Consider the following 11,496-nt stretch of genomic DNA (forward strand, 5'->3'; position numbering starts at 1 on the left):
CAGTTCGTTAATTATTCATCCATTGTGACAAGGTTCTGACATCAGCTGTCATGTTTCTTGACATCTCCATATGCTGACATTACTACTGCCAACGCTGAATTCCCTTTTTTGACTTAACATTCCATTTAGAATGATGCTTTAGACCGTGATGCTTTCACGTAAATGGTGAAAATGAAACATTGTAAGTTGGAAAGATTAAATGTTGAATATATATTTAATAAAACGATTTTCTTTCCAAAATAATGAAATCCTCCAATTTCATGTTATACACAAGAGGGGCGATGGGGTAGCCTAGAGGTTAAAGCGTTCGCTCGTCCCGCCAAAGACCCGGGTTCAGTTCCCTACATGGGTACAATGTGTGAAGCCCATTTCTTGTGTTTCCCGCCGTGATACTGCCGGAGTATTGTTAAAATTGGTGTAAAACTAAACTCACTCACGTTTATACACATGAAATATATACGAGAGTGCATACTTATAAATGATCACATGTGGTGTCGCAAGTCACAGTGCAGAAAAACGTCCCTTTTGGATGCCAGAATCCTATAACCGTGGCTTCGTGTCACGCTTTTCTTCTGATTAGGATTCTGGGCTTATAAGCACCATATACTTGAGGGATTTACCAAGATGGTAACTTGGCGAAACTGTATAGCTTTGCACTCTAGTTCAGCTAAGAACTTAGCCATGTAATAATATGATGTGCATACTTGCTATACAATATCTGCACCTTGAAGCATGCTGATAGCGCTACGTCACTAGTAATTTTCTGTTAGTATGCACTCGATAGTCATTCTCAGCTCCCTGGGAATTATACAGCCAAAGCTGCCTATGATACACTGGAAGGAGATGCCATCAAATCCTGCATTGTCTTGTTCTTTTTAATCTCTTCTCGATCAAAAATAGTTCATATGTCCTTTACGTGTTTCATACCACTAGATATTGAAAGGGTAACATTCTTTACATTCTACCGGGTACCCATGTACTGCTGAGGCATCTTTCGAAAAAGTTACTTTCTGAGGAGACACCACACGTACCACATATTTCAGCATTGGGCAGGACACAAGAGCTAGAAACGTAGGATTAAGGGCCTATCACCGCTGTGATTCTGTTCACAGCAGCGTAAAATCTCATTGACGTGTTACCTCATTGATACACATATCATGAAGTAGGGGTGGGTATTACAGTGAAGACCGCCTCCGTGGTGTAGTGGTTAGAGCGTCCGCCCGGAGAGCGGAAGGTCGCGGGTTCGATCCCCGACCGCGTCATACCAAAAGACGTTAACATAGTGTACTTGTTGGTCCCTGCCTGGCGCTCGGCATTAATGGGTACAACAAGGACTGGTCGGCTCGGAGTCAGTATAATGTGTCTGAGTGGGGTATTCATGCTTCACTGCGGCATGGTATCTCAGTGGGCTAGCACTATAAAACCAGCTTAAGTTTGGGCTAGTACAAGCAGCCGCACATTCACATACACACGCATGCACGTCGTCATATGAGCGAAATATTCTAAAGCACGACGTTAAACCCAATTTCACCTCACCTCACCTATTGCAGAGAATTTTCATATTGCGAAAGCTTATATTGCGATATGTATTGCAATGTATTGCAAGAAGTTTTTTCAACAAAAAACTACTTATAAGCGAGTTAATGCTTGATTTATAAAGCAAAAACACAAAATGACTATGCTTGATTAAGCTTTAATAAAAACTTTTAATCATGACAAAATAAAAATGTATATAATGTTTGACACAAATTAAACAAAGAAAAGAACAAGTTAACATCAACACAGTGGTTACTAGTTTGAACTAGTTTCTCCTCTCTAAAAACGCCCTGAGATTTTAGACAGCAATTGACCTGGTCAGGACATATCAGAGATCACTGGTCATTAATGAGTAAATATTTAAAACATTCAGATCAAAAACATTGCGAACACTTGAACACAAATTGTGAACACAACTTCAAACCGAATTTAACTTGACTTCCGGTGTGAAAAACGGAAATATCCGAAAATATCCGAATATTTCCGAGTGTCACGAACTTTTCCGAATTCAATGCATTGTCAAAATATCGGTTTTCGATCAGCGTATCGCAATACGTATCGTTTTCATGTATGAACCGGTACATAGCGGCAAACCGGTTATATTGCGCAGCCCTATCATGAATAGATCAATTGTGCATCCTTTCGTGACAACCAATGTCTTTGATTAATGTGGGATTTAAAGTTGCATCACCTCGAGACATTGTTGGCACAAAAGGACGAAACTACCTCTTTCCTGTTCTTTTCAATCTCGTCATGATCACACGTATCTCGAATAACCTTTCCGTTTTTCTTGTCACTAGAGATAGTGGAAATCAATCTTATTTGCATGCTTTAATTAATTAATTATGAGAAAAAAATGATAATATCCTTGCCGTTGCAAGCCCTGCGTTCATGGATACTCACAGAGGGACGTTAGGTTCTCACACATGGTCGATGTCGTGTGAAGCGAGTATATCCCGTTAGGACTTTAAATTTCCGCTCGCAACAGACTGGCTTTAATCACTAGAAGCCGAGTCATACGATATGCTCTAAAGTAACATGTAATCGATGTGCAGGTATAGTTATAGCAATCCGATGGCCGGGTTGAATCACAGTCTCCCTCCGTGTAAGCTAGCTGAAGTAAAAGATGACGGATACTGCTTTTGGCAACAATCCAGCTACATCAACGTACATTTTACAGTAAAATAGCATTGATTTATTTTATCATTTCGGGAATCGAATCCGGGTCTTCGGACAAGAAGGGTGAACGCTTTAACCGCTTGGTTGGCCTGCCATACCAATACAGCTAAATAGCATGAATGAGTGCAGTTTTACCTTACGCCGATTTCAACAATCTTCCAGAACATTCTATAAATGGGCTCAACACATTATGTACATTACATACCCATAGAAACAAATAACGGAATACAGGAAAATTTAAGCGTTCCTTTAATATTTTCCAGTTTTCATCACCAACTTTGAATAGCACTGTGGGAGGAAATCTGAGAATAAATAAAGGAACACTGTCATGAAGTATTATATATTGTATTCACATGGAGATTCGAATCCATGTCCTCGGCGTGACGAGCGAAAGCTTAACACTAGGCCAGTTCTTGCCCACCTAAAATACGGGTCTGTATTTCATGAACTTCTTTATCCATTACCTTAACACGTGTATCACGTGCACCCAGCAATAGTCCAGCTAGATGAAGACTGTCTGGAAATAATCCAAACTGGACCAGACAATCCAGTGATCACCATCATGAGCATCGATCTGCGCAGTTGGGATACCATGACATGAATCAACCAAGTCAGCGAGCCTGACCACCCGATCCCGTTAGTCGCCTCTTACGACAAGCATGGGTTACTAAAGATAAATTCTAACCCGTATCTTCAAGGGCCATCAAGTTTAACTAGGGTTAGGGACTGTGCCAACAGTAAGGACACTTATCCACATACCCGTATATCAACACACTGCATATGAATGCATGTATTAACTTAAAGAAGGATATTAATGATTAAATGCTTTACCGGTAAAGAACGCCGCGATTAAAGGTTAAAGACATAGTCTAAAAAGCGACGCCAACATCTTATCTAAATTTGAATAATCTATATTTGCACAATTATCAAAAAAAGAATCAATGAAATGACATGCTTGAAAAGAACGTGGATACAAATTCGAGATCATCGAACACTTTCGAAGTCATACGAATCATAATGCAGAAAGTACAACAATAATTTTTGAGTGAGTGAGTGAGTGAGTTTGGTTTTACGCAGCTTTTAGCAATATTCCAGCAATATCACGGCGGGGAACACCAGAAATTGGCTTAACACATTGTACCCATGTGGGGAATCGAACCCGGGTCTTCGGCGTGACGAGCGAACGCCTTAACCAATAGGCTACCCCACCGCCCCAATAATTTTTGAGGTGAGACAAGTTTAAATAATCCGCTGCACCTACGTTATGTTTTGTCTGTCTGTTTGTTTGTTTCCAGTTAAACGTCACATCCAACAATATTCCAGCTATTTGGCGGCGGTCTCTAAATAATCGCGTCCCGACCAGACAATCCAGTGATCAACATCATGAGCATCGATCTATACAATTTGGATACGATGACATGCAACCAAGTCAGCGAGCCTGATCACCCGATCCCGTTAGTCTTACGACAAGCATCCTGCATTATTTGTAAGCTGGGGTTATGTCGCATTTAATCCACCTGAAATCAGCAAGGCCTTTGAGCAATAAGAATATTCAACAAACCAATAACATGTTCATCTAAGGTGTTTTTACTGCAAAGGGACATGTGGGTAGCCCAATGGTTAAAGCGTTCGCTCGTCACGCCGAAGACCCGGGTTCGATTCCCCACATGGGTACAATATGTGAACCCGTTTCCTGGTGTCCCCCCAAAATTGCTGGCATATTGCTAAAAGCGGGGTAAAACTCGCTCACTTTTACTTTAACGAGTATATTCAATATACTATATGTAGCCGAGATTATACGTTGCCTCTGTCGTATATACATGACTGTAATAATATCGTAGAAAGAATTATTATAACAACCCCTGTCGCAGTGTTTAACACTATTTAGCGCATGAACTGGTTCCCTACAGAATCCATCACGGTGTTAGATAATGCAATATCGTGTCTATCACTCCCGAAAGCACAATAATTATTTTAGGCGTTCTTTTCATTAACCTCGGAAGTGAACTGAGCTTAAATAAATTCTCACCGGGACGTTGTAAACTTGCAACCGCAACACTCACTGTCGGATATTATTACGCAAGGGGATTTAGCAGTCGTGCCGTGCAAGGTGTTTTCAGTCTGGTTATACACATACCTATTTTAGAATGGCACCTGTCGAATTTCTGTCATACTTAATAAAAATCGTTTTGTTTTCCCAAAATGCGTACCATAACATGCAGATGGGAATGGTTATAGCAGTTGCACTGTTTTTGTAATTAGCCGTAATTGACTGTAATCTCCTATAAATTGTACAGTAACTGTATTTTCTTGTTAATACCTGTAAAGAACATCTGACCATTGTGCAGTCCACTATGATATAACGAGGCGTTACGTACAGTACCTAGCACAGTAGCATTCCACTTTTCTGATCCGTATTCACCAAGACTGTACGCAAACACAAGACCAACAACTGGTACTCAACTCACTATCCTGCTGGCATGTGATTAGCATTACACATATATGGACAGTATTCAATAGCCCTGGGTCCGGATCCACAAAGCGTTCGTAACGTTACGACCTGTCGTAACTCTAGAGTTTACCATAGGCTTACGAATGTCGTAGCGCTCCGAATGCTTTGTGGATCGGGACCTACAACACTGACACCAGACGAAATAGTGCTGTGATCCCCAGCGATCTTTAAGATCAAGTGTCTGTATTCTGACATCTACTTACGACAAACGTAGTACTCCGATCACGTTGGGGAAAGGGCCTCGTACACTCACTTTCCACTAACATGGGTACTGGTCACAGTCCTTTACACCAGCCTAACAGGGACAGTAGTTACCAGATCTGTACACTAATACCAGACTATATGGGGTGTCACTCACACTCCTGTCATTAACACCAGACTAACAGGGACAGTAGTTACCAGATCTGTACACTAATACCAGACTATATGGGGTGTCTCTCACGCTCCTGTCATTAACACCAGACTAACAGGGACAGTAGTTACCAGATCTGTACACTAATACTAGACTATATTGGGTGTCACTCACACCCCTGTCATTGTCACTCAGATCTGTACACTCCTGTCATTAACACCAGACTAACAGGGACAGTAGTTACCTGATCTGTACACTAATACTAGACTATATGGGACGCTAGTAAACAGTCACTGTACCAACACTACACCAACTGAGTCAGTTCTTACCAGGGATGTACAACAGCTGGATCACTGCCACACAAGCACCTGTAGTAACACTACACCAACTGAGTCAGTTCTTACTAGGGATGTACAACAGCTGGATCCCTGCCACACAAGCACCTGTACCAACACTACACCAACTGAGTCAGTTCTTACCAGGGATGTACAACAGCTGGATCCCTGCCACACAAGCACCTGTACCAACACTACACCAACTGAGTCAGTTCTTACTTCGGATGTACAACAATACTGGATCACTGCCACACAAGCACCTGTATTAACACTACACCAATGGAGTCAGTTCTTACCAGATCTGATGTACTAGACATAGCTGGATCGCTACCCCACAAGCACCTGTACCAACACTACCAACACCAATTGAGTCAGTTCTTACTTCGGATGTACAATAGCTGGATCACTGCCCCACAAGCACCTGTACCAACACTACACCAATTGAGTCAGTTCTTACTTCGGATGTACAACAGCTGGATCACTGCCCCACAAGCACCTGTACCAACACTACACCAATTGAGTCAGTTCTTACTTCGGATGTACAACAGCTGGATCACTGCCCCACAAGCACCTGTACCAACACTACACCAATTGAGTCAGTTCTTACTTCGGATGTACAATAGCTGGATCACTGCCCCACAAGCACCTGTACCAACACTACACCAACAGGGAGTCAGTTCTTACTTGGGATGTACAACAGCTGGATCACTGCCCCACAAGCACCTGTACCAACACTACACCAATTGAGTCAGTTCTTACTTCGGACCTGTACAATAGCTGAGTCAGTTCACTGATCACCCCACAAGCACCTGTACCAACACTACATTAACTGAGTCAGTTCTTACTAGGGATGTACAACAGCTGGATCGCTGCCCCACAAGCACCTGTACCAACACTACACCAATTGAGTCAGTTCTTACTTCGGATGTACAATAGCTGGATCGCTGCCCCACAAGCACCTGTACTAACACTACACCAACTGAGTCAGTTCTTACTTCGGATGTACAATAGCTGGATCACTGCCCCACAAGCACCTGTACTAACACTACACCAACTGAGTCAGTTCTTACTTCGGATGTACAATAGCTGGATCGCTGCCCCACAAGCACCTGTACCAACACTACACCAACTGAGTCAGTTCTTACTAGGGATGTACAATAGCTGGATCACTGCCCCACAAGCACCTGTACTAACACTACATTAACTGGACCACTATCCACAAACTTCTATATACTAAACAATTGTCCACGGTTCGGAATTGGTAGTGGACACATATGTTCCAGTCGTCTAAGCCGCAAAATCCGCCCCTATATGTATGCCACTACCATTTGTCGTGTCTTGGAATTCCAGATTCGCCTTAATTAGGATCATTTGTTTTCCCTGATAAACGTATAAGGCCAACATCACATTGAATGTACCCCTCTCATGAAACTTACACGACCTTGTATACTGACATACTGAAACTACATCACTCTTATTCAATGCTAACTAATAATACAAAGAGGCGGTGGGGTAGCCTAGTGGTCAAAGCGTTCGCTCGTCACGCCGAAGCCCCGGGTTCGATTCCCCAAATGGGTACAATGTGTGAAGCCCATTTCTGGTGTCCCCTGTCGTGATAGTACTGGAATATTGCTAAAAGCGATGTAAAACCAAACTGACTCACAATTAATTCAAAACTGCACTCTTCAAACCGACAAAATCCGATTCACCCACAAATCAACTACGGCGGCGTGTAACGCATACGTTAACGGTGCAAAGCGAAATATTGACGTTTAACGCCATAACATTATAACTTCATAACGCCAAGCGTCCAAGTTATCGATCATATGCCCTTATTATAAGATAATTAGTCACGTGACCTTAATAATCACTTTAACAATATGTGGTATCTTCTCTTGACATCAAACATTGACCGTAACGAACTAATGCCCGCTACTTACGTAGATATAAATAACCAATTATGAAGCTTCGTAAGGGGTTGTTGTATAGCCATTGACTGCTTAGGGTGCCTCTATTTTAAGACAAGAACGGCATAATTCTTGTCAGTAATAACAGCGTTAGGCAGGACCCGAGACCAGCCATTGTGAAGTTTATTGAGCACGGAGCCCATGCAACGTATCGATTATCGGCCCTAAAGTGATTACCTTATCGTTGCATAGCCAAAGTTAAAGACAAATTGGATAGGCTAAATAGATCTCGCAAAACATCAAGAAGGCTTGAATATTTTGAAGGAAACATAAAAATGGTTTCGCACAAGTGACATTTCCACACTCAATCAACGTCATACTAGTTCAAACGTATCTGGAAAATTGTAAATTGATACGCGAGAAGCAAAGTAATTATGTAATATGACGGCCATCAATGATGCAATGGACGCATATTAGGAAATGGAGGAGGGTGTGCTTTTACCAGGAATAACTTAAAAGATGTGTTTGTTCTTATTTTCATATCTGTGGATCTAAAGGTTACATCAGTTGCATGTCATGCTCATCAGGAACTGTCATGTAAAATTGGAAAGATTGACCGATGAGCATTTTTTCTGCTGACAGCATCCCTGATTTATCTTTGCATTCGGTAATGGTTTCCTTGGAACAACCTAGCTGGGATGGGGGTAGTCTGTAATGATGCGATGGGGTAGCATGGAGGTGAGTGCGCTGACCCGTCCTGCGTAAGATCTTGGCATCATTCTCTGCACAGATGTAAAGTGTGGAGATCATGTCTTGTGACCTCCGCCGTGATGTTCCGCTGATATTGCTGATATGCGGCTTCAAACGCTTGTCACTCACTCACTAACGTCAACTTCGTTCGTCTTGATTTCAAGGGGCGGTGGGGTACCTATGGTTAAAGCCTCCGCTTGTCTTCGTCAAGACCTGGGTTCTATTCCCCACATGAGTACAATGTGTGAAACCCATTTCTAGTGTCCCTCGCCGTGATATTGTTGGAATATTGCTAAAGCGGCGTAAAACCATACTCACTTACGCTGGTTTTTCAATGGAAATGTGTGTGTGGGTGAGTTAGTGAGTGGGTATCATGAGCACGTGAGTCGGTGAGTGAGTGAGTGAGTGGGCAGGTGGGGTGAGTGAGTGAGTGAGCGTGCACGGTTGTGATCCTCTCAATACAAGAAATCTTAGATTCAAATACAAGACCATAGCTCCCTGCAAATTTTGCTGAAAGCTTGGCGGGTAATTCTCCAATACCTAACCAGTACTCATGATGCAGTTGAAATAAAATTAATGCAGACAGCGGAAACACGGGTTTCAGCACAACAACTGACGGAATATTCTCAATTCAGTTACCGTTGTGTTAGGGTCCAGTTGGAAGAGTCATAAAACAGTCATAAGTAATACAAGCACGCCCCACACTACTACACATACACACACACGCGCGCACGCACGCACACACGCAAACCTTCACATCTCTCTATCAGTATCGTAATCACTAACAACGCGACATTAAATTCCCTTTCACCTCGCTTCACCTTTTCGTACCGATCAAAAGTCCCGCTATTTCATATCAAAGGCTTCCAGAATTTTGATTGTGTATGTTTTCAGTTCTGCTTAAGATAATTTCTCATTTGTCTTTTCTTCCATATGAAGCAACCAGCTGTGTTCAAAGAGTCCGCCGACAGAACATTTATAGAAAACAACTGATTACAAGAAAAACATATCTCATTATACGGACTTGATCAAACGATGAAAAACAAAAGAAGCAAACAATTGTCCCGTAAAACCTGGAACACTGAATGTCGTCGTCTGCTTGTCATTTTTATCGGGGGACCCATAATTTTTTCGCGCTTAAGTAAAATAAATGTGTTATCAATTAATTAGAAAAATTGATTTTCTTCCCAGAATGACAAGCGGTGAATATTTCTGGATCTTACTCGTCCTGCAATAAAATTTGAAATATGCGAACACATTCACAGAGAACATTCAAAGGCAGACTTTGACTGATTGGAATATTTCGGAAAACTAATTTCGTTGGAGTATGACGCAAGGTTTCCATGGATACGCATGTGTTGGGGAAATAAATCTAGAATAACACCTGCAAAAAGCGGTGATACGTGAAAAAGGCACGAAGACAATATTTATCAAAGCGTGCGTTCCGAGATTTAATACCTTCACATGGATTAAAGATTAATTTGAATCAACAAGTCCTGTAGAAATTGTGATTAAATCAGACACTTTCGATTAAAACCTCAATAAAACTTAATGTTGGAATTTACAACATGGCAACGAAGGATGCATTAGATGCTACTACTACGACAGCCAACAACGTCTTATCCCAGTGACTAGTTTCTAGCGACACCGCGCTGGTGCCGACACTTCAGACGTTACGAGTGGTCAGTAATAGTGCTGCTGTTGTCTGATATGTGTTTAGTGTTAGTGCTGGTGTTGTCTGATATGTGTTTAGTGTTAGTGCTGCTGTTGTCTGATATGTGTTTAGTGTTAGTGCTGCTGTTGTCTCATATGTGTTTAGTATTAGTGCTGCTGTTGTCTGATATGTGTTTAGTATTAGTGCTGCTGTTGTCTCATATGTGTTTAGTATTAGTGCTGCTGTTGTCTCATATGTGTTTAGTATTATTGCTGCTGTTGTCTCATATGTGTTTAGTGTTAGTGCTGCTGTTGTCTCATATGTGTTTAGTATTAGCGCTGCTGTTGTCTGATATGTGTTTAGTATTAGTGCTGCTGTTGTCTCATATGTGTTTAGTGTTAGTGCTGCTGTTGTCTCATATGTGTTTAGTGTGCTGTTGTCTGATATGTATGTTGTCTTATGTGTTTAGTATTAGCGCTGCTTTTGTCTGATATGTGTTTAGTATTAGTGCTGCTGTTGTCTCATATGTGTTTAGTGTTAGTGCTGCTTTTGTCTCATATGTGTTTAGTGTTAGTGCTGCTGTTGTCTCATATGTGTTTAGTATTAGTGCTGCTGTTGTCTCATGTGTGTTTAGTAATAGTTCTGCTTTTCTCTCACATGTGTTTAGTATTATTGCTGCTCTTGTCTCATATGTGTTTAGTTTTAGTGCTGCTGTTGTCTCATATCCATGTGTTTAGTATTAGTGCTGCTGTTGTCTGATATGTTTTAGTATTAGTGCTGCTGTTGTCTCATATGTGTTTAGTATTAGTGCTGCTGTTGTCTCATATGTGTTTAGTATTAGTGCTGCTGTTGTCTCATATGTGTTTAGTGTTAGTGCTGCTGTTGTCTCATATGTGTTTAGTGTTAGTGCTGCTGTTGTCTCATGTGTGTTTAGTTAGTGCTGCTGTTGTCTCATATGTGTTTAGTGTTAGTGCTGCTGTTGTCTCATATGTGTTTAGTATTAGTGCTGCTGTTGTCTCATATGTGTTTAGTGTTAGTGCTGCTGTTGTCTCATATCTATGTGTTTAGTGTTAGTGCTGCTGTTGTCTCATATGTGTTTAGTGTTAGTGCTGCTGTTGTCTCATATGTGTTTAGTGTTAGTGCTGCTGTTGTCTCATATGTGTTTAGTGTTAGTGCTGCTGTTGTCTCATATGTGTTTAGTATTAGTGCTGCTGTTGTCTCATATGTGTTTAGTGTTAGTGCTGCTGTTGTCTCATATGTGTTTAGTGTTA

The sequence above is a fragment of the Haliotis rubra genome, unplaced genomic scaffold (genome assembly GCF_003918875.1).
Source record: "Haliotis rubra isolate DU_JTF1 unplaced genomic scaffold, ASM391887v1 Scf1, whole genome shotgun sequence".
NCBI classification, from domain to species: Eukaryota; Metazoa; Mollusca; class Gastropoda; order Lepetellida; family Haliotidae; genus Haliotis; species Haliotis rubra.